We start from the raw sequence: 23,906 nt of genomic DNA on the forward strand, positions 1-23,906 counted from the left end.
TGTTCTTGCCCTTTTCAACTCGGCTATGACTATCATATTTTCTTTGAAACAAGGCATGGCTTGCCATTCGTTTAATTTAGAGTGAAATATTGTAACAAATCCCAACCAAGGGACATAACATCACTCTCGCCGGTTGCTTGAGCTCACTGTGCATTACAGAAGCCAAGTGATTAGCCCCCACCAGCACCCACAAACTTATTACGAACTAGCACATCAAATGGGCTGTAAATTTTCATAGGAAAGGCTGCATGACCGTGACAGATTTGGATTCTGACATTTGGGACCCGCGAGGAAATAGCCTAGCCAGTCAGCAAACGATTCTGCCTACCAGTCGTTGGATTGACATCCAACATCTGTCATGTATCTTCTATATCTTGTCTTCTTCCTCCAGCCGCCCAAACCGAACCACCCCGTCGGCTCCGCCTGCTCCCGCATCCCATGGCTGGTTGCGCCTCCGCTGCCCTACCGTGCGTACCCTCCAAAGTTGGCCAGTCCCTCCCTCTATTTCCCCACACGTCCTATTATTCTCCGGCGACGTAACCCCAACACACACCCGCACCTGAACTAGTCAACCCTCGTACTCCCCTCCGCCTGCGACTGGACCGGCGCATCTTCCAGAGCTCCTGTTCGTTCCGTCCGAGGCCTCGCCGTCGTTCTCCGCCTTGCGGCCTTGGTTCACTCGCCGTGCGCGGTGCGCCGCCCTCTTGCATTGTCAACGTTGTCAACAACCGAGAGGAACAAGGAGATGACTGTACGTGGAGAGGATGACAGTAGGGACCCACCAGCGTCATGGCAGTACGCAAGCAAGTGCCTCTGTATTACAAGCCCAAAAATATGGTTCCTCCTAATTGTTGGACATCTGGGGCTCACCCATTGTCAACGTAGTCAATAAACGAGAGAATTACACTACGAGCGGCTGACACCATGAACCCAGCAGGTCGCACAGTTTTTTTAGGAACAAGCAGTTGTTATTTATACTAGTTTTAGCGACGGATCGGGGTAACAACGGGGCTGTGCAGGGGCCGTGGCCCATCTAGCCAGGGTTTTATTTATGTTTACCACATCATGAGCTCAGTTGTGTTTTTTTCTTGCTGAAAATGGCTAGCCCAGTTCTATTTTTTTAAGAAATACCCAAACAAGGCCTACTTGCTTTAGCGGCCCTGCTGGGCTGCAAATCTTTCAAGACGAGGAGAGTTTCATTCGGTTTGCCTAGAAATGGGCTGTACATTTTTAAAACACATCAAACCGGGAATTAGTTTCAACTTTTTTTAATTACAAGATTTTAAATTCCATTGATTTTTATGCGTGGACAATTATTTGGATTTTATATTTATATAAATTATTTTTCAAAATAGTTTGAATGTGACTCGATATTTCTGGATTAAAAACATTTGACCGCACCGAAATATGCAAAATTTCGTATACTTTTTAACCGTGGCCACAATATGGAGTGTAATGCTAACAAAAAGAAGATGGGCTCCAAAAAAATTCTTAAGAATTAGCAAATGGGTTGTACATTATTAGAAATAATGGCAGATGGGCTGTCTGCTGTTTTCAACAGATTTGAGGCTGACTTGTGCGCCTACTACAGGTTGACGCATATGCTTTCATAAAAAAAAGGTTGACGCACACGCAACGCCCTGTCAACTTAGTCAACACACGAGAGTAGTGACTGTTGGATGTCCATCCAACGGCCGTCGTGCTTCTTCAATCTCTGCTCTTCATGCTCCAGCCGCTCAAACAAGCGTCGGCGGGACTGCCTGCTCCCTCTTCCCCGCGGTTGGCTGTGCTGCCGCGCAGGCCTCACCACCCCATCGTACTCCCATCGCTGGCCTAGCCATCCCTCTACTCACCCACACATGCTATTATTCTCCGGTGACGGCAGACGAACCAGTAAACCCTTGTACAGTCGTACTCCCCTCCGTGTGGGAAACAACTGCGAGTCTTCCCTACCTCCGTGTCGTTCCCTTCCTAGGCCTCGCTGTCGTCCACCACCCTGGTGCTCTCGGCGGGGCCTGGTCAACGTGGTCAACGACCGACATGCATCTGAAGTGGACTGTATGTGGAGAGGTCGACAGCTGGGTCCACGGCCGCACGCAAGGAAATGCCTCCTTATTACGCACAAAATACAGATTCCTCCACCTGACATTTCGGACCCACGGAAAGGGGCTCTGTCTTCGCGAAAAAAACGTTACCGCCGCTGACAGCTCGGACCCACCAGCTATATCTTCGCATGCAAGGAAGTGCCTCCTTATTACACACAAAAAAATGAATACTCCCCCTGTTTGCTGGGACCCAGTATAGTGGCAGGCTGACTTGTGGGCCTACTAAGTTGACGGGGACGGAGGACTTTGTCAACTTAGTCAATATGCACAATTCTAGCTCCAGTGACTGTATGATGTCCATCCAACGGCCGTATTGCTTCTTCAACCTCTGGTCTTCTTGCTCCAGTCACCCAAACCAGCGCCGGTCGTGCCTCGTGCTCCTGCCTCCCATGACCGGCTGCGATGCGGCGGAGACCTCACCGCCGCCTACTACTCCCACCGCTGGCCAGGTCATCCCTCTACTCACCCACACCCCCTGTTATTCTCCAGCAACGGCAGCCTCACACCACAGCGAACCAGTGAACCCTCGTACTCCTCTACGCGTGGACATCCACTGCCGCGTCTTCCCCAGCTCCGCGTCGTCCCCTTCCTAGACCTCATCGTCGTCCACCGCCCTGGTGCTCTCGGTGCGGCGTGGTAAACGTGGTCAAGGAACGGATTCCATCGGACGTGGATTGTACGTCGAGAGGCTGACAGCTGGGTCCACGGCCGCAGCAAGGAAGTGCCTCCTTATTACACGCAAAATATTTATTCCTCCACCTCACAGTGGGGACCCACCGGACGGGCCACCATATTTCGCGAAAAAAAATGTTTCCCCCTGACTGCTGGGACCCACCAGCTACACCTTCGCACGCAAGGAAGTGCGTCCGGGCAAAAAACCAATTTGCCCCCCTGACTACTGGGACCCACCAGCTACATCTTCGCACGCAAGGAAGTGCCTGACAGTCGGGACCCACCTGGTTGAAGCGTACATAGCGTTGTCATTCTGGTCGCGAGCGTGTACGTACATATTGGTGGATGTAGAGGCGCGCACGTGTCGTAGTAGAGGCACGCACGTGTCGTAGTAGAGGCGCGCATGTAGCATGAACATGTACGTACAGCGGCCAGGGTCCAAGAAAGAAAATACGGCCATGTATGTGTACATACGGGCAGGGTCTCGAACGCCTACTTGCGCATATATACGTACGGCCAGGGCTTGTGTACATTGCTTGGGTCGGAACGGAGAAACAGCATCGTCGTCGTGTTCATGGGGAGCCAACCGACTGGGTCGGAATGGAATGTGTGGTTGTGTTCATCGGGAGGGCTTGGACAGAACAGGCGATGGAAACGAGGCCTGGCGTACCGCAGAACGGAGGAAACGGACCTCCTATGTTTGGAACGGGGTCTTGTTGATTGGGAGGGGTCTGGCGTACCGCAAAATGGAGGAAACAGACCTCCTACGATCGAAACGGGGGTCCTGTTGATTGGGAGGGGTGTGGTGTACCGCAAAACGGAGGAAATGGACCTCCTACGGTCCAAACGGGGGTCTTGTTGATCGGGAGGGGTGTGGCGTACCGCAAAACGGATGAAACGGACTTGTGTTGGAGCGCTACGGTCGAAACGGGGGGTCCTGTTCATCGGGAGGGGTGTGGCGTACCGCAAAACGGGACTCCACGGGATACTGTTCATCTCCACCATCGACCTCCTCCAACCTCCATGGGCTACTGTTCATCCACCGTCGACCTCCTCCAGCCTCCACCTGCGACTGTTCATCCACGGGCTCCTGCTCATCCAGCCTCCACCGCGTGCTACTCCACCGGCTACTGTTCAACCACCCCTCTCCACGGGCTCCTGTTCAACCACCCCTCCACAGGCTACTGTTCATCCACCCCTCCACCGTCTACTATTCATCCAGCCCTCCACGGGGTTGTCCTGTTCATCCAGCCCTCCACACCACGGGGTCCTGTTCATCCAGAGGCAACGCCACCGCTCACAGTTCATCCACACCCCCCCCATGCTCATTGTTCATCCAGAGAGGCAGCATCCATCGGCTTCAGTTAGCAGCAGTAGCGAAGGAATCGCTCGATCGGATTCAGTTAACAGCCATTGATCGATCGCTCGGGTTCAGTAACGCGTAGCCTGCAGTGCAATTGCTCGGGTTCAGTTAGAGCCCAACGCCTCTCTCGGGTTCAGTTAGAGCCAACGCCTCGCACACACGCGCGTACGTTTACGAGAGAAACGCGCATCGCTCGGCCCCCGACCTCCCACCGTAACCGGGAACTCCCCGAAATTTTCCTCGCCCTCGCTTCTACCACAGTTTTTTCTGTCATGGACGGCCCAAAGAATGTCATGCAGCTGCGTCTCCGGCCCGCCCAAGATGAAAAGCCCATTTTCTGTCATGATTTTTTGTCATAAAAGTAGAAGCCCACCACATCTATGATGATACCGGGTTTTCTCACAATTATCGTCATAGAAGTGTCATATGTATGATAGAAAAAAATTCGTTCGGCCCAAAATGTCACGGATGTGTCTTTTTTTTGTAGTGATATATCTACGTACCTCAAAAACATCCAGGAGCACCACAAAAAACTATTTCCACCGCCGCAACCTTCTGTACCCATGAGATCCCATCTTGGAGCCTTTTCTGGCACACCGATGGAGGAAGAATCGATCACGGAGGGCTTCTACATCATCACCAAGGTCTCCCTGATGAGTTGTGAGTAGTTTACCACAGACCTTCGGGTCCATAGTTATTAGCTAGATGGCTTCTTCTCTCTCTTTGAATCTCAATACAAAGTTCTCCTCGATCTTCTTGGAGATCTATTTGATGTAACTCTTTTTGCGGTGTGTTTGTCAAGATCCGATGAATTGTGGGTTTATGATCAAGTTTATCTATGAGAAATATTTGAATCTCCTCTGAATTCTTTTATGTATGATTTGTTATCTTTGCAAGTCTCTTCAAATTATCAGTTTGGTTTGACCTACTAGATTGATCTTTCTTGCAACGAGAGAAGTGCTTAGCTTTGGGTTCAATCTTGCGGTGTCCTTTCCTAGTGACAGCAGGGGCAGCAAGGCACGTATTGTATTGTTGCCATCGAGGATAAAAAGATGGGGTTTATATCATATTGCTTGAGTTTATCCCTCTACATCATGTCATCTTGCTTAATGCGTTACTCTGTTCCTATGAACTTAATACTCTAGATGCATGCTGGATTGCAGTCGATGTGTGGAGTAATACTAGTAGATGCAGGCAGGAGTCGGTCTACTTGTCGCATACGTGAAGCCTATATACATGATCATGCCTAGATATTCTCATAACTATGCACTTTTCTATCAATTGCACGACAGTAATTTGTTCACCCACCGTAATACTTATGCTATCTTGAGAGAAGCCACTAGTGAAACCTATGGCCCCCGGGTCTATTCTCTATCATATAAGTTTCCGATCTACACTACAAAAAAATACACTTCCGTGATGATACGTGTGTCGGTGTACTAGAGTAGGGGTACCCTAGTATCCCGAACTTGTGCACGGGCAGTTGCAGCGCCGCGCGGCAAGGCTTGCCGGACGACCTCCAGAGTGCTCCGTGGGTTCCTTTGGAGCCATTCAAGAACAAAGCATTCAAGATGAAGAGACAAGGCCCCGGCAAGAGGATCTTGCCGGGAAGAGACAAGGCCCCGGCAAGAGGAGCTTGCCGGGAAGGCCAACCACGGCACTTCAAGAAACTTGCCGCGATGCACCGCACGTCCCGGCAAGGTCCGGTGAGCGACAAGCTTCTGGACTCGACAAGACGACGACCCCGACAAGGTACTCGCCGGGGGCCCGCTGCCACTTTGTACCCACGCTCCAGCGCACCCACCCGCGTGTCGCCATGAGGCTTCCTCAGGGGCGCGTGGCGGGAGCCTGTGCAGCCAGGGGTACGCGGTGGCAAGCGGAGATGAAGAGAAGGCCATCGTGGCAAACAGTGGCGCTCCTAACGGTCACTTTTTGCACTGTTTAGGCAGCTCAGACGGGCATTCAATGACCTTGTCCCCTACCGTCAGAGTTAGGTAGGGTGCACTATGTCCACAGTAGCGGTAGCTGCACCTACCGCATCCTTTTCCATTTTTACCCTTCTAGTCTACGTTGCCACCTGTCGGTGACCCCTTGAAAGTATAAAAGGAGGCCCAAGCGCAACGTAGAAGGGGTTCGGCTCGTTCGAAACATCAGGAACACTCTCACGCTCGGTCTGGCAGCGTCCATCGCTCCTGAGCAAGAATTCAATACACACAAACAAGCAGCAGTAGGGTTTTACGCATCCGTGTGGCCCGAAGCTGGGTAAAACTGCTCGCGTGTACTGCCTCGATCCGCTCTTTGCGCGGCCTCCGCCCCCCTCCGAACCGAAAGGGGCCCGGTCCCCATAGGTGTTGGTGGATCAGTTTCCCCGACATCTTTGGCGCGCCAGGTAGGGGGCGTCGAGATTGTGCGAACCCGATCCGGCGTGCACGCGAGCTAAATCTTCATCGTCTTCATCGACATGCCACCGAAGAAGAAGGATTCGGAGGCAGTTGTTCCGTCTGCGTCGCTTTCACCGCCTCCGAAGCAAACGGGTGGTGGAGTGGACACCGGCGGAAGAATGGGCGTCGACGAGGGAGCCCTCATTGCGGCCAAGTTCAAGGACAAGGCGGCACAGACCTCGGCATCCATGCGCGCACCGCGCCCCTCTCAAGAGGCGTGGGACCAGCAACGTCAAGGCGTTCGCAGCGCCATACGTCCGCTGGGCCAAGATCAAGCTGGTGGTTCTCGTGGCGCTCAAGACCAACATGCACGTCAACATGCTGGCTCGAGCGAAGTACGGTCGCCTGGACGGGGCACTGCTCCTTCTAACGTGGTTAGGAGTCCGAGCACGCCCCACTCCTCGCACTGTTCACCTCTGCCGCCCACCACTCCAGCAGAAGCCTTGGCGCGAGCTCAACTGCTCCTAGACTATCCTCCGACGGCGGACAAGACCGACGAATGAGGGCCACTATATAGAGCAGAGCATTGGCAGAATTCATAGCAGAATGGACGCCGACACCAGACGAAGAAACTCCAGAAACAAGCATCCCCGTCAAAGAGGCAAGCAAAGAGTGGCTGATGTACTTTGATGGTGCCTTCTCGCTGCAAGGCGCCGGCGCAGGCGTGCTGCTTATCGCACCCACCGGAGAGCACCTCAAGTACGTAGTTCAGATGCATTTTCCCAAGGAGCAAGCAACAAACAATACCGCAGAGTATGAAGGTTTGCTTGCCGGACTCAGAATCGCGGCAGACTTTGGGATCAACAAGCTCATTGTCAGGGGTGACTCGCAGTTGGTCGTCCGCCAAGTAAACAAGAACTACCAGAGTCCATTGATGGAAGCTTATGTTGATGAAGTGAGGAAGCTAGAAGAACACTTTGACGGCCTGCAAATGGAGCATGTTCCGCGAGCTCAGAATGACATTGCTGATGGCCTGTCAAAGTGCGCTGCACTAAAGTTGCCTGTGGAACCAGGGATCTTTGTGCTCAAGCTGACTCAACCATCCGTGACACCATCAACTGGATAGAATAAGAAGAGGAAGTTGGTTTCTGGTGACTACTTTCCGGCAGAGCTTCCCGAAGCCGCCGCCAAGAAGGTCTCCAAGATAGACGCCAAGAGTGCTGAGGAGCAGTTTGCTCCGGCAAACCTTATGGCTTGTTTCGTTGAAGCAGACACTCCCGACAAGTCTTGCTCTGGCAAGCTTGTCGGGGAGCATCACGCTCCGGCAGAGCCGCAGGTTCTTGCCATGGAAGCGGATGTTCCCGCAGCAACAGATACGCCTTTAGTCCTTGTTGTCGAGCCACAAGCTCCAGCATGGGCGCAGCAGATTGTCCGTTTCCTTCAGACAGGAGAGCTTCCCGAAGAGCAAGAAGAAGCTGAAAAAGTAGCCCGGCAGTCAAGTATGTACAAGTTTGTCGACAACACACTATACAGAATAAGACTCAACGGTGTGAAATTGAAGTGCATTCGCCGGGAAGATGGACAACAACTGTTGGCAGAGATACATGGAGGCATATGTGGTCACCACATTGGCGCAAGAGCACTTGCCGGCAAAGCATTCCGACAAGGTTTCTTCTGGCCGACAGCCCTCCAGGATGCAACTGCACAAGTAACCAAGTGTGAAGCGTGCCAGTTCCATTCCAAACAGATACACCAGCCAGCTCAAGCTCTCCAGACGATCCCTTTATCCTGGCCATTTTCGGTCTGGGGGCTCGACATCCTCGGCCCCTTTCCCCCGAGCTGTCGGGGGCTTTGAGTTCTTGTACGTTGCAATCGACAAGTTCACAAAGTGGCCGGAAGTGGAACCAGTGAGGAAGGTGACAGCACAGTCAGCAGTCAAGTTCTTCAGGTCGATTGTTTGCCGTTTCGGGATCCCTAACAGGATCATCACCGACAACGGCATGCAATTTACGAGCCGCACCTTCATGCAGTACGTCCAAGATCTTGGCGCCAAGGTCTGCTTCGCTTCTGTTGCTCATCCGAGAAGCAACGGTCAAGCGGAGAGGGCAAATGCTGAAGTGCTGCGAGGCCTCAAGACCAGAACTTTCGACAGGCTGCACAAGTGCGGAAGAAACTGGATCGAGGAGCTGTCGGTGGTTCTTTGGTCGATCAGGACGACGCCAAATCGAGCCACTGGCCAGATACCCTTCGCTCTAGTCTACGGAGCAGAGGCAGTTCTCCCCACGGAACTCGTTTACGGGTCACCTTGAGTGCTCGCTTATGATGAGCTCGAGCAAGAGCAGTTGCGCCAAGATGACGCGCTGCTCCTTGAGGAAGACCGTCTTCAGGCTGCTGTGCGAGCCGCTCGCTACCAGCAAGCTTTGCGTCGCTACCATAGACGCAAAGTTAAAGCCAGGAGCTTCGAGGAAGGTGACCTTGTTCTTCGGCGTGTTCAGTCCGCCAAGAATTCCAACAAGTTGACGCCAAAGTGGGAAGGCCCTTATCGGGTGAAACGAGTCACTAGGCCCGGCGCTGTCCGCCTTGAGACCGAAGATGGCATTCCGGTGAGCAACTCCTGGAACATTGAACATCTTCGTAAGTTTTACCCGTAGGGCGCGGTTGCCGGAAGCTTTTCCGGCAACCACCTTTTGTACAAGTCTTGCCGCTGTTGCATGTAATCCTTTGTACAAAGCCGGGCGCAGACCCCGTGCACCAGTAAAGTTCATGTGCCCCGCACATCTTGTCAGTTTTTTTTATGCTATAATTCTTTTTCGCATATGTTATCTGACACTTTGTGCAGCACCAGACCCCGGTAAGCGATAATGAGCCCAAGGCTCCATATCATTACTTTATTTCTCTGTTTCTTTCTCAAAAGAAGGAAGGTTCCCTCGCCCACAAGGTTTACCGGGGGGGAAGGAGAAGATAATGGTGTGGACCAGGCCGTTCAAGAAAGTTTCTCCTTGCCGGGAAGCAGACGACAGAAAAGCTAAGTTGCTAAAGTTTGAGCAATCAGTTTTTTAAGTTTTTGAGTTATTTTCCTTGAACGACCGTGCTTTGTATGGAAAACCTGTGCGTGGAGGAACCAACTCGTAGCTAGCTGCGCCCTTACTTTGTTTCGAGTCCGCTCAACAACTTAAGTGAGCTGTAACTAGTTGCGACAAGGTTGCTTGTCGGTAGCGACCCTGCCAGCAGGCTGCTGAAGTTCCGCACTCGGCGCTCGCGGCAAGGGTGCGTGCACCGGCAAGTTTCCCTAGAAAGCGTAGGGCGGAACCATACAAAGCCAAGAGTCGAGTAAAGGAAGTAACACAGCAATTTTTTGCCTAAGATAGAGTTATATTACAAAAATAACTTGTCGCGCCTCTAATAAAGTGTTCCCATGACATGACTGGCAGCGACAAGAAAAGAAGAAAACGGACGGCCTAATCTACGCGACCGCCGTCAACCCTTTTGACCTCGTTCACCCTGTCCACAATGGGTGCAACGAGGGCCTTAAGTGCGTCAAGATCAGCGTCCGCCGGCAGCCTCTTGAGGACGTTGGTGAGGTTGAGGCCCGGATTGCGGAAGGCCACCTTCACCAGCACCTTCTCCAGAACTTCGGCACAAATCGAGCGTGACTCGTCGGCCAACTGCTTTGAGATCCGTTCCCGGAGTTGCTGGAGCGCCGCCGCCACGCATTTGAAGAACAGAGTGAGCTTGGCGCTGGGTTGGAGGTTCTCGTCGGAGGAGTACCCGAAGCCTTCCACCCCCAATTGCACCAGCTCCTCTTCGATGACTGCAGCAATGTTCACGAGGCCCTCCGTCCAGAGCGCCACGGTATCTCTGAGAAGATTCTGGGTTTCGGCGGCCCTCGCTAGCAGCGCCTCGTTGGCCTTGATGTCCTTCTTCAAGTCCGCCTCCCGTTTCTTGGCGCCGTCCAACGTCTCCGTCAGGGTGGCCAGCTTCAGCTCCAGATCAGCATTGGAATTCTTGGCGGCGCGTAGCTCTTTGCCCTTCTCGGAGAGTTGGCCCTGCAGCTCACCGTGGGCAAGGGCGTCCTTCTCGCGCTCCAGCTTGAGCGCGGCAAGCTCTTCGCCACCCACCTTCAGATCAGCCTCCAGCTGCGCCACCTTTACTTCCAATTCTTTCTTGGCGGTCTCGGCAGCCGCAGCCGCATCCTTTGCCTCTTGGAGCGACCCGCCAAGTGCCCGTTCGCGCGCGGCAAGCTCCTCCTCGTGGCTGTCGAGGTTCACTTTCCGCTGAGCCAGCTCGCCTTCTCGCGCGTACAGCTTCTCGCCAGTGAGCCGCTGCTGCTCTTCAGCTTCGGCCTTCTCGAGGAGGAAGGCCTTCCGCTCTTCAGCAAGCTGCTCCAGCTCCTCCGCCAAGGCCCGGAGAGCTTCCTGGCGAAAACCCCGGAGCTCCTCCGCGCACTTCTCTATATCCATGCTCGCTTTCGTGACGAGCGCTTCCCGGGACTCCAACTTGACTTGACGGGCGCGGTAGAGCGCCAGCAGCCTCCGCAGCAGCCGCTCCTCCTCGGGCTCGTCACTGCTGCTTCCCGGCGCGTCAACGATCGACAACCCGGCGGAGGCAAGCACCTCCCCATCCAAAACTTCTCCTTCCACCGGCGCCCTAGAGCTTGACGCCCAAGGGAGCTTGATGAAGATGCCCTCGCCAGCCTTCAGATAGGCGCCGGGTCGGGGCTCCTCAGAGCCTGACGCTGCGGCAGCGGCGGAGGGATCGGCGGTCGGTGCAGCGCCTGACGCTCCTGTGGCCTCAGGGCCGTCAGTGCGATCGCCAGATCCCCCGCCAGCTTCCTCGGTGGCAGCCTTGGCGGCCTCTTCACCGGTAGGCACGTCGGCACCAGCTCCGTCTTCGGCGGCCGCGGCATCATCAGTGTTGCCGCGCGCGTCCTCTCCGCCGTCTACCTCGGTCTCCATCGGATCCGCGGAGGGTGGACCTGACGACCGGAGAAGAATGAGAAGTCAAACAAGCACTCAAGAAGAAAAATCAGCAGAAGAATACAAAGAAAGTTTCGGGCAGGAAGGATTACCTGTGCTGGGATCCGCTGTCATAAGCTCCACCACCGGCGGATCGTTAGCGCTGTCACTTGCCGAAGACTCCTTCCTTGCCGGAGGCTCCTCCCTTACCGGAGAACGCTCCCTTGCCGGGGAGTCCGCCCTTGGCGGCGTAATCGAAGCAGACGACGAGTCGGAGGAGATCACCATGCCCTCCTGATGAAGCTGTTCTGCTCCTGCACAAACAAACTAGTGATCAGATGTCAACAAAGGAAAAGAGCAACCACGCGAACCCAGAAGCAGAAAGTAAACCATATGCTTACGCTGGGGGCTGCGCTGGGGGCTGCTCTGCGAAGTGATGGCCGGATCCGGCAAGGTGGTCTCGGGCGCGCCTCCTGTCGTTGCAGTGGGCTCGTCCTCGATGACCACCACCTGAGCCTTGGCCCTCTTCGCCGCCCTCTGGGCCAGAGTCCTGAAAAGGGAGAGTCCAGGGTGGGTCAGATCAGATGCAAGACAGGAATGGCAAGTTGAAGAACTACGAGAACAACAAGGGAATCTTACTCTTCTTCCTCTTCCTCGTCGGAGCTGAGCGCGGAGAGGTCGAAGCTCGGCCCACCTCCGGCGCGACGAGGTGGAGGTGTGGGATCCCTTGGCCGCTTGGCGGGGACTGCGGCGCCAGCCCGAGATGACCCCGCCCCAGTTGCCACTGCGAAGGGAGGCGCACCCGTGGCAACCGTACTTGCCGCGGCAGAGCGCGTCGCGCGGCGCTGCGGCTGTTGACCAGCTTGCCGCCCTGCTGCATCCCCGATCCTGCGGAGGCGCCTTCTTGGCTACACTGGGGGCTGCGTTCCGGGCCCTTTTCCCGGCAAGCTCCCCGGAGATGGCGGGCCACTCGCACCCTCGGCGGGCTCACTCAACTCGGCGTCGGGCGCGGCAAGCTCTTCTTCATCTTCGGGCCACTCCCGCTCAGCAAGACTCATCGCCGATGTCGCGTCCGCTTCCTCCACCATGAACCCAAATTCACCCGCGGCTGCGGCTGCCGCCTCCTCTTCCGCCCTGGTGGCGATGCGTTCCATCTCTTGATCGGTGGTGTCGCGGGTGAGGAGCTTCTTGTCGTCAACATTGACCGCTACTTCCACTAGGCTGTCGAAGAACTGCTGCACAATGTCTCCGGCAGGCTCTTGCCAAGTTGGAGCGATCCCGTGCGAATCACAAAACGGCATCATGGCGCAGATGCGGTCGCGCGAGGAGTTGTTGCACAGAGGAATGACGCCTGCCGGCAACCTGAACCACTCGGGATGCTGTGGGTCGTGCTTGAATATCTCCTTGAGTATCCCGTCCAACTCTATGACGGTGAAATTGAAGTTGAGGCATGGGCGCAACCTCATGATATCTGCCGGGCCTCCAAATTCCCAGGCGGGTCTCCCCCTCGCCGGCGAAGGAAATCTGCGCCGACAGCTCCTACAGTCAGCCCGGCAAGCCTGAGACACAAGATCCGAGTGGTGGCGATCTTCAGCTTGTCGTCGTCCACGGACAAAGCGCTCCAGTCATTGCCACGCACTGCTGGGGCTTGGCGTAGGGCAGTGAACGGCTGCGGGCTCTCTTCTACAACCCAGCACCAATCTGCTCTCCACTCGTCCCACTTGCTGCGGAGCTCCCCCTCCAGATAGGTCTCCTTCTTGTCGGCCCGCGAGATCCAGGCGATCCCGCTGGCAAGAGGTTCCCCTCTCTCGACACGAGGCATAAAGAAATGGCGGAAGAGAGCTACGTTGGGGTGAACTCTGACAAAGTTTTCGCATAGGTGGGCGAAAATTGCCATGGTCAGAATGGCCTTGGGGGTGAAGTCAAGGAGGTGGAGTCCATAGGTGTTCATGACGTCACAAAAGAAATCAGAGAATGGCGGGCAGAGCCCACAGTAGAAGAACACGGCGAAGAAAGGATAACCGCCAACTGGAGCTTCTTGCGAGGCGACGGCGGAGAGTACCTTCGTGCGTGGATGCGCCCACGTCTCCATCGACCAGAAGAGATAGTACCACTCCCTCAGCTCCTTCGCGGAGAGCTCGGGGGGGAAAGTGGCCCGCTCCTTCCGCAGTGCCTCAAGCCGCTGCGCTTCGGTCGACTTCACAGCTTTCGCGGCCGCGGCCTTCGTGGCCTTCCCCTTCCCGGGCTTCGGAGGCATGGCGGAGGCGGTGGGGGAGATCGACGGCGCTGGTGGTGGCGGCAGCGACGGGGGCGGAGCGCTGCCCTCTTTCAACTCTGCAAGCGGAGGAGGGCGGCGGAGATTTCTGAGATTGCAGCAGCGAAGGGCGAAGGTGGGGGAAATGCCCCTGTTTCCCCTGCTTATAAAGAGGGACGGGGCGGACATTTCGGCCTTCCAAATAAACAACCACCCACGATCTCTCCCACGACTCCGCGATTGACGTGTGTCGTTACGGGGGGCGCGGTGGATACGGAGTTAGATTTGGCATAACCCAGGCTCCGCGCGTGCCCGTGCCCTGTTTTGGGCCTGGCCCAACAGTGCTCGGCACCGTGTGTGGCCCAGGCCCGGGGGCTCCTGTCGGTGTACTAGAGTAGGGGTACCCTAGTATCCCGAACTTGTGCACGGGCAGTTGCAGCGCCACGCGGCAAGGCTTGCCGGACGACCTCCAGAGTCCTCCGTGGGTTCCTTTGGAGCCATTCAAGAACAAAGCATTCAAGATGAAGAGACAAGGCCCCGGCAAGAGGATCTTGCCGGGAAGAGACAAGGCCCCGGCAAGAGGAGCTTGCCGGGAAGGCCAACCACGGCACTTCAAGAAACTTGCCGCGATGCACGGCACGTCCCGGCAAGGTCCGGTGAGCGACAAGCTTCTGGACTCGACAAGACGACGACCCCGACAAGGTACTCGTCGGGGGCCCGCTGCCACTCTGTACCCACGCTCCAGCGCACCCACCCGCGTGTCGCCATGAGGCTTCCTCAGGGGCGCGTGGTGGGAGCCTGTGCAGCCAGGGGTACGCGGTGGCAAGCGGAGATGAAGAGAAGGCCATCGTGGCAAACGGTGGCGCTCCTAACGGTCACTTTTTGCACTGTTTAGGCAACTCAGACGGGCATTCAATGACCTTGTCCCCTGCCGTCAGAGTTAGGTAGGGTGCACTATGTCCACAGTAGCGGTAGCTGCACCTAGCGCATCCTTTTCCATTTTTACCCTTCTAGTCTACATTGCCACCTGTCGGTGACCCCTTGAAAGTATAAAAGGAGGCCCAAGCGCAACGTAGAAGGGGTTCGGCTCGTTCGAAACATCAGGAACACTCTCACGCTCGGTCTGGCAGCGTCCATCGCTCCTGAGCAAGAATTCAATACACACAAACAAGCAGCAGTAGGGTTTTACGCATCCGTGCGGCCCGAAGCTGGGTAAAACTGCTCGCGTGTACTGCCTCGATCCGCTCTTTGCGCGGCCTCCGCCCCCCTCCGAACCGAAAGGGGCCCGGTCCCCATAGGTGTTGGTGGATCAGTTTCCCCGACAACGTGTTTATCACAGTAGGTCACGTTTTTTTGTCTTGCATGTACATCCATGACAAATTTATGACAGAATCAAGATAGTCATACCTGTGCTGTCGTAGAAGTGTTCCATGACATTACCAAAATTATCATCATGGAAGTGTCCACTTCCATGACGATAAATCGCGCGTCACAGAATTGCTTTCGTCAAGGGTGACCGACACGTGGCATCCACCGTAACGGAACGCCGTTAAGCTATTGGGTCGGGTTTTGGATCCGATAACCCGTAAACAGCCCCGACCAATGGGGATTTTCCACGTGTAAAATCATCATTGGCTGGAGGAAACACGTGTCGGCTCACCGTTCGGACAGATGTCATCCACTCATTGGACAGAAGGCTCCTATGATACGTCGACACGTGGCACGGCCCAACAGAGGCCCATTCCTGTGAAAAGGTTGGTCCGTTTGACTTGGTCAAAAGGTGGCGGGCCGGCCCATGGAAAGCCTGTTAACGGCATGTTCGCACATAGCGCATTTACAGCCCGCTAACCCAAGGCCCGTTACGACCTATCTGAATTAGGCCCAGTAGCGTCATCTGGGCCATCTAATATGATTCCAGCCCGTTTTCACTTCTGGCCCATGTATGGCCCATGACGTCTTTCGGCCCATATGTGTTGGAAATATTCCCTAGAGGCAATAATAAAAGTATTATTATATTTCCTTGTTCATGATAATTGTCTTTTATTCATGCTATAACTGTATTATCCGGAAATCGTAATACACGTGTGAATACATAGACCACAATATGTCCCTAGTGAGCCTCTAGTTGACTAGCTCGTTGTGATCAACAGATAGTCATGGTTTCCTGGCTATGGACATTGGATGTCGTTGATAACGGGATCACATCATTAGGAGAATGATGTGATGGACAAGACCCAATCCTAAGCCTAGCACAAAGATCGTGTAGTTCGTTTGCTAGAGCTTTGCCAATGTCAAGTATCTCTTCCTTTGACCATGAGAGCGTGTAACTCCTGGATACCGTAGGATTGCTTTGGGTGTATCAAACGTCACAACGTAACTGGGTGACTATAAAGGTGCACTACAGGTATCTCCGAAAGTATCTATTGTTTTATGCGGATCGAGACTGGGATTTGTCACTCCGTGTAAACGGAGAGGTATCTCTGGGCCCACTCGGTAGGACATCATCATATGCGCAATGTGACCAAGGAGTTGATCACGGGATGATGTGTTACGGAACGAGTAAAGTGACTTGCCGGTAACGATATTGAACAAGGTATTGGATACCGACGATCGAATCTCGGGCAAGTAACATACCGCTAGACAAAGGGAATTGTATACGGGATCGACTGAGTCCTTGACATCGTGGTTCATCCGATGAGATCATCGTGGAACATGTGGGAGCCAACATGGGTATCCAGATCCCGCTGTTGGTTATTGACCGGAGAACGTCTCGGTCATGTCTACATGTCTCCCGAACCCGTAGGGTCTACACACTTAAGGTTCGATGACGCTAGGGTTATAAAGGAAGTTTGTATGTGGTTACCGAATGTTGTTCGGAGTCCCGGATGAGATCCCGGACGTCACGAGGAGTTCCGGAATGGTCCGGAGGTAAAGATTTATATATGGGAAGTCCTATTTTGGCCACCGGAAAATGTTCGGGATTTTTCGGTATTGTACCAGGAAGGTTCTAGAAGGTTCCGGAGTGGGGCCCATCTGCATGGGGGGACCCACATGAACGTGGGTAGTGGGGGCAAGGCCCCACACCCCTGATCAAGGCGCACCAAGATCCCCCCTTAGAAGGAATAAGATCATATCCCGAAGGGATAAGATCAAGATCCCTAAAAAGGGGGGATAACAATCGGTGGGGAAGGAAATGATGGGATTTCTTTCCTCCCACCTTGGCCAACGCCCCAATGGACTTGGAGGGCAAGAAACCAGCCCCTCCACCCCTATATATAGTGGGGAGACGCATGGGAGCCACAGACGAAGTTCTGGCGCAGCCCTTCCCCTCTCCCAAGTCTTCCTCCTCTCCCGCGGTGCTTGGCGAAGCCCTGCAGGATTGCCACGCTCCTCCACCACCACCACGCCGTTGTGCTGCTGTTGGATGGAGTCTTCCTCAACCTCTCCCTCTCTCCTTGCTGGATCAAGGCGTGGGAGACGTCACCGGGCTGTACGTGTGTTGAACGCGGAGGTGCCGTGCGTTCGGCACTTGATCATCGGTGATTTGAATCACGACGAGAACGACTCCTTCAACCCCGTTCACTTGAACGCTTCCGCTTAGCGATCTACAAGGGTATGTAGATGCACTCTCTTTCTACTCGTTGTTGGTCTCTCCATAGATAGATCTTGGTGACACGTAGGAAAATTTTGAATTTCTGCTACGTTCCCCAACAGTGGTATCAGAGCCAGGTTTATTGCGTAGATTCTTTGCACGAGTAGAACACAAAGTAGTTGTGGGCGTTGATGTTGTTAAATATGCTTACCGTTACTAGTCCAATCTTGTTTTGACGGTATTGTGGGATGAAGCGGCCCGGACCGACCTTACACGTACTCTTACGTGAGACAGGTTCCACCGATTGACATGCACTTGGTGCATAAGGTGGCTAGCGGGTGCCAGTCTCTCCCACTTTAGTCGGAACGGATTCGATGAAAAGGGTCCTTATGAAGGGTAAATAGCAATTGGCATATCACGTTGTGGTCTTGTGTAGGTAAGAAACGTTCTTACTAGAAACCCATAGCAGCCACGTAAAACATGCAACAACAATTAGAGGACGTCTAACTTGTTTTTGCAGGGTATGCTATGTGATGTGATATGGCCAAGTAGAATGTGATGAATGATATGTGATGTATGAGATTGATCATGTTCTTGTAATAGGATTCACGACTTGCATGTCGATGAGTATGACAACCGGCAGGAGCCATAGGAGTTGTCTTAATTTATTGTATGACCTGCGTGTCATTGAACAACGCCATGTAACTTACTTTACTTTATTGCTAAACACGTTAGCCATAGAAGTAGAAGTAGTCGTTGGCGTGACAACTTCATGAAGACACGATGATGGAGATCATGATGATGCAGATCATGGTGTCAAGCCGGTGACAAGATGATCATGGAGCCCCGAAGATGAAGATCAATGGAGCTATATGATATTGGCCATATCATGTCACAACTATATAATTGCATGTGATGTTTATTATGATTATGCATCTTGTTTACTTAGGACGACGGTAGTAAATAAGATGATCCCTTACAAAATTTCAAGAAGTGTTCTCCCCTAACTGTGCACCGTTGCTACAGTTCGTCGCTTCTAAGCACCACGTGATGATCGGGTGTGATGGATTCTTACGTTCACATACAACGGGTGTAAGACAGTTTTACACAGCGAAAACACTTAGGGTTAACTTGACGAGCCTAGCATGTACAGACATGGCCTCGGAACACGGAGACCGAAAGGTCGAGCATGAGTCGTATAGTAGATACGATCAACATGAAGATGTTCACCGATGATGACTAGTCCGTCTCACGTGATGATCGGACACGGCCTAGTTGACTCGGATCATGTAATCACTTAGATGACCAGAGGGATGTCTATCTGAGTGGGAGTTCATAAGATGAACTTAATTATCCTGAACATAGTCAAAAGACCTTTTGCAAATTATGTCGTAGCTCGCGCTTTAGTTCCACTGTTTAGATATGTTCCTAGAGAAAATATAGTTGAAAGTTGACAGTAGCGATTATGCGGACAGTAGAAAGCTTATGTCCTTAATGCACTGCTCAGTGTGCTGAACCCCAAACGTCGTTTGTGGATGTTTCCAACATCGAACATACACGTTTTGATAACTACGTGATAGTTCAGTTAAATGGTTTAAGTAGAGGCACCAAAGACGTTTTCGAAACATCGCGGAACATATGACATGTTTCGAGGGCTGAAATTGGGATTTCAGGCTCGTGCTCACGTCAAGAGGTATAAGACCTCCGATGATTCTCTTAGCCTGCAAGCTAAGGGAGAAAATCTCAATCATTGAGCTTGTGCTCAGATTGTCTGAGTGCAACAATCACTTGAATTGAGTGGGAGTTGATCTTCCAAATGAGATAGTGATGTTTCTCCAAAGTCATTGCCACCAAGCTGCTAGAGCTTCGTGATGAACTATAACATATCAGGGATAGACATGATGATCCTTGAGGTATTCACGATGTTTGACACCGCGAAAGTAGAAATCAAGAAGGAGCATCAATTGTTGATGGTTGGTGAAACCACTAGTTTCAAGAAGGGCAAGGGCAAGAAGGGATACTTCATGAAACGGCAAATCAGCTGCTGCACCAGTGAAGAAACCCGAGGTTGAACCCAAACCCGAGACTAAGTGCTTCTGTGATAAGGGGAATAGCCGCTAGAGCAGAATTACCCTAGATACTTGGTAGATAAGAAGGCTGGCAAGGTCGATAGAAGTATATTGGATATACATTATGTTAATGTGTACTTTACTAGTACTCCTAGTAGCACCAGGGTATAAGATACCGGTTCGGTTTCTAAGTGTTAGTAACTCGAAATAAAGAGCTACGGAATAAACGGAGACTAGCTAAAGGTGAGCTGACGATATGTGTTGGAAGTGTTTCCAAGTTTGATGTAATCAAACATCGCACGCTCCCTCTACCATCAAGATTAGTATTAAACCTGAATAATTGTCATTTGGTGCTTGCGTTGAGCATAGACATGATTGGATTATGTCTATCGCAATACGGTTATTCATTTAAGGAGAATAATGATTACTCTATTTATTTGAATAAAACCTTCAATGGTCTTGCACCTAAAGGAATGGTTTATTGAATCTCGATCGTAATGATACACATTTTCATGCCAAAAGATATAAGATAGTAATGATAGTACCACTTACTTGTGGCACTGCCATGTAAGTCATAATGGTATAAAACGCATGAAGAAGCTCCATGTTGATGGATCTTTGGACTCACTCGTTTTAGAAAAGTTTGAGACATGCGAACCATGTCTATTGGTGTATACGCATGAAGAAACTCCATGCAGATGGATCGTTTGGACTCACTTGATTTTGAATCACTTGAGATATGCAAATCATACCACATGGGCAAGATGACTGAAAAGCCTCGTTTTCAGTAAGATGGAACAAGATAGCAACTTGTTGGAAGTAACACATTTTGATGTATCCAATCCAATGAGTGCTGAGGCATGCAGTGAATATCGTTATGATCTTACTTCACAGATGATTCGAGTAGATGTTGAGAATATTTACTTGATGAAATACAAGTCTGAATTATTGAATGGTTCAAGTAATTTCAGAGTGAAGTAGAAGATCATTGTGACAAGAGGATAAAATGTCTATGACGTGAATATCTGAGTTACGAGTTTTGGCACACAATTAAGACATTGTGGAAATTGTTTCATAATTAATACCGCCTGGAACACCATAGTGTGATGGTGTGTCCGAACATCATAGTTGCACCCTATTGGATATGGTGCGTACCATGATGTCTCTTATCGAATTACCACTATCGTTCATGGGTTAGGCATTAGAGACAACCGCATTCACTTTAAATAGGGCACCACGTAATTCCGATGAGATGACACCGTATGAATTATGGTTTAGAGAAACCTAAGTTGTCGTTTCTTAAAGGTTTGGGGCTGCGACGCTTATGTGAAAAAGTTTCAGGATTAAGCTCGAACCCAAAGCGGATAAAATACATCTTCATAGGACACCCAAAACAGTTGGGTATACCTCCTAATTCAGATCCGAAAGCAATATGAATTGTTTCTAGAATCGGGTCCTTTCTTGAGGAAAGGTTTCTCTCGAAAGAGTTGAGTGGGAGGATGGTGGAGACTTGATGAGGTTATTGAACCGTCTCTTCAACTAGTGTGTGGCAGGGCACAGGAAGTTGTTCCTGTGGCACCTACACCAATTGAAGTGGAAGCTTATGATATTGATCATGAAACTTCGGATCAAGTCACTACCAAACCTCGTGGGATGACAAGGATACGTACTACTTCAGAGTGGTACAGTAATCCTGTCTTGAAGGTCATGTTGCTAGACAACAATGAACCTATGAGCTATGGAGAAGTGATGGTGGGCCCAAATTCCGACAAATGGTTAGAAGCCATGAAATCCGAGATAGGATCCATGTATCAGAACAAAGCATGGACTTTGGTGGACTTGCCCAAAGATCGGCAAGCCATTGAGATAAATGGATCTTTAAGAAGAAGATGGACGTGGATGGTAATGTCACCATCTATGAAGCTCGACTTGTGGCGAAGAGTTTTTCACAAGTTCAAGGAGTTGACTGCGATGAGATTTTCTCATCCGTAGCGATGCTTAAGTCCGTCGGATTCATGTTAGCATTAGCTGCATTTATGAAATCTGGCAGATGGATGACAAAACGAGTTTCCTTACTAGTCTTCGTATGGAAAGGTTGTATGTGATACAAATCAGAAAGTTTTTGTCGATCCTAAGGATGCTAAAAGGTATGCTAGCTCCAGCGATCCTTCCATGGACTGGAGTAAGCATCTCGGAGTTGGAATGTGTGCTTTGATAAGATGATCAAAGATTTTGGGTTTATACAAAGTTTATGAGAAACTTGTATTTCCAAAGAAGTGAGTGGGAGCACTATAGAATTTCTGATGAGTATATGTTGTTGACATATTGATGATCAGAAATGATGTAGAATTTCTAGAAAGCATATAGGGTTATTTAAAAACTGTTTTTCAATGGAAAACCTGGATTAGGCTACTTGAACAATAAGCATCAAGATCTATAAGATAGATCAAAATGCTTAATAGTACTTTCAAATGAGCACGTACCTTGACATGATCTTGAAGGTGTTCAAGATGGATCAGTCAAAGAAGGAATTCTTGCCTGAGATGTAAGGTATGAAGTTAAGACTTAAAATCTCGACCACGGCAGAATAGAGAGAAAGGACGAAGGTCGTCCCCTATGCTTTTATCATAGGCTCTCTACAGTATGCTATGCTGTGTACCGCACCTGTAGTGTGCCTTGCCATGAGTCAGTCAAGGGGTACAAGAGTGATCCAAGAATGGATCACAGGACAGCGGTCAAAGTTATCCTTAGTAACTAATGGACTAAGGAATTTTCTCGATTATGGAGGTGATAAAGAGTTCGACGTAAAGAGTTATGTCGATGCAAGCTTAACACCTATCCGGATAGCTCTGAGTAGAAATACCGGATACGTATAATGGAGCAACTTTTAGTATAGCTCCAAGTAGAACAGTTATTTGGAATAGCTCCAAATAGAGCATGGTAGCTACATCTAGGAGATGACATAGAGATTTGTAAAGCACACACAGATCTAAAAGGTTCAGACCCGTTGACTATAACCTCTCTCACAAGCATAACATGATCAAACCCAGAACTCATCAAGTGTTAATCACATGGTAAATGTGAACTAGATTTTTGACTCTAGTAAACTCTTTGGGTGTAAGTCACATGGGGATGTGACCTTGAGTGTTAATCACATATCGATGTGAACTAGATTATTGACTCTAGTGCAAGTGGGAGACTGTTGGAAATATGCCCTAGAGGCAATAATAAAAGTATTATTATATTTCCTTGTTCATGATAATTGTCTTTTATTCATGCTATAACTGTATTATCCGGAAATCGTAATACACGTGTGAATACATAGACCACAATATGTCCCTAGTGAGCCTCTAGTTGACTAGCTCGTTGTGATCAACAGATAGTCATGGTTTCCTGGCTATGGACATTGGATGTCTTTGATAACGGGATCACATCATTAGGAGAATGATGTGATGGACAAGACCCAATCCTAAGCCTAGCACAAAGATCGTGTAGTTCGTTTGCTAGAGCTTTGCCAATGTCAAGTATCTCTTCCTTTGACCATGAGAGCGTGTAACTCCTGGATACCGTAGGAGTGCTTTGGGTGTATCAAACGTCACAACGTAACTGGGTGACTATAAAGGTGCACTACAGGTATCTCCGAAAGTATCTATTGTTTTATGCGGATCGAGACTGGGATTTGTCACTCCGTGTAAACGGAGAGGTATCTCTGGGCCCACTCGGTAGGACATCATCATATGCGCAATGTGACCAAGGAGTTGATCACGGGATGATGTGTTACGGAACGAGTAAAGTGACTTGCCGGTAACGAGATTGAACAAGGTATTGGATACCGACGATCGAATCTCGGGCAAGTAACATACCGCTAGACAAAGGGAATTGTATACGGGATCGACTGAGTCCTTGACATCGTAGTTCATCCGATGAGATCATCGTGGAACATGTGGGAGCCAACATGGGTATCCAGATCCCGCTGTTGGTTATTGACCGGAGAACGTCTCGGTCATGTCTACATGTCTCCCGAACCCGTAGGGTCTACACACTTAAGGTTCGATGACGCTAGGGTTATAAAGGAAGTTTGTATGTGGTTACCGAATGTTGTTCGGAGTCCCGGATGAGATCCCGGACGTCACGAGGAGTTCCGGAATGGTCCGGAGGTAAAGATTTATATATGGGAAGTCCTATTTTGGCCACCGGAAAATGTTCGGGATTTTTCGGTATTGTACCAGGAAGGTTCTAGAAGGTTCCGGAGTGGGGCCCACCTGCATGGGGGACCCACATGAACGTGGGTAGTGGGGGCAAGGCCCCACACCCCTGGTCAAGGCGCACCAAGATCCCCCCTTAGAAGGAATAAGATCATATCCCGAAGGGATAAGATCAAGATCCCTAAAAAGGGGGGATAACAATCGGTGGGGAAGGAAATGATGGGATTTCTTTCCTCCCACCTTGGCCAACGCCCCAATGGACTTGGAGGGCAAGAAACCAGCCCCTCCACCCCTATATATAGTGGGGAGA

Source organism: Triticum dicoccoides, chromosome 7B (assembly GCF_002162155.2).
Source record: "Triticum dicoccoides isolate Atlit2015 ecotype Zavitan chromosome 7B, WEW_v2.0, whole genome shotgun sequence".
NCBI classification, from domain to species: domain Eukaryota; kingdom Viridiplantae; phylum Streptophyta; class Magnoliopsida; order Poales; family Poaceae; genus Triticum; species Triticum dicoccoides.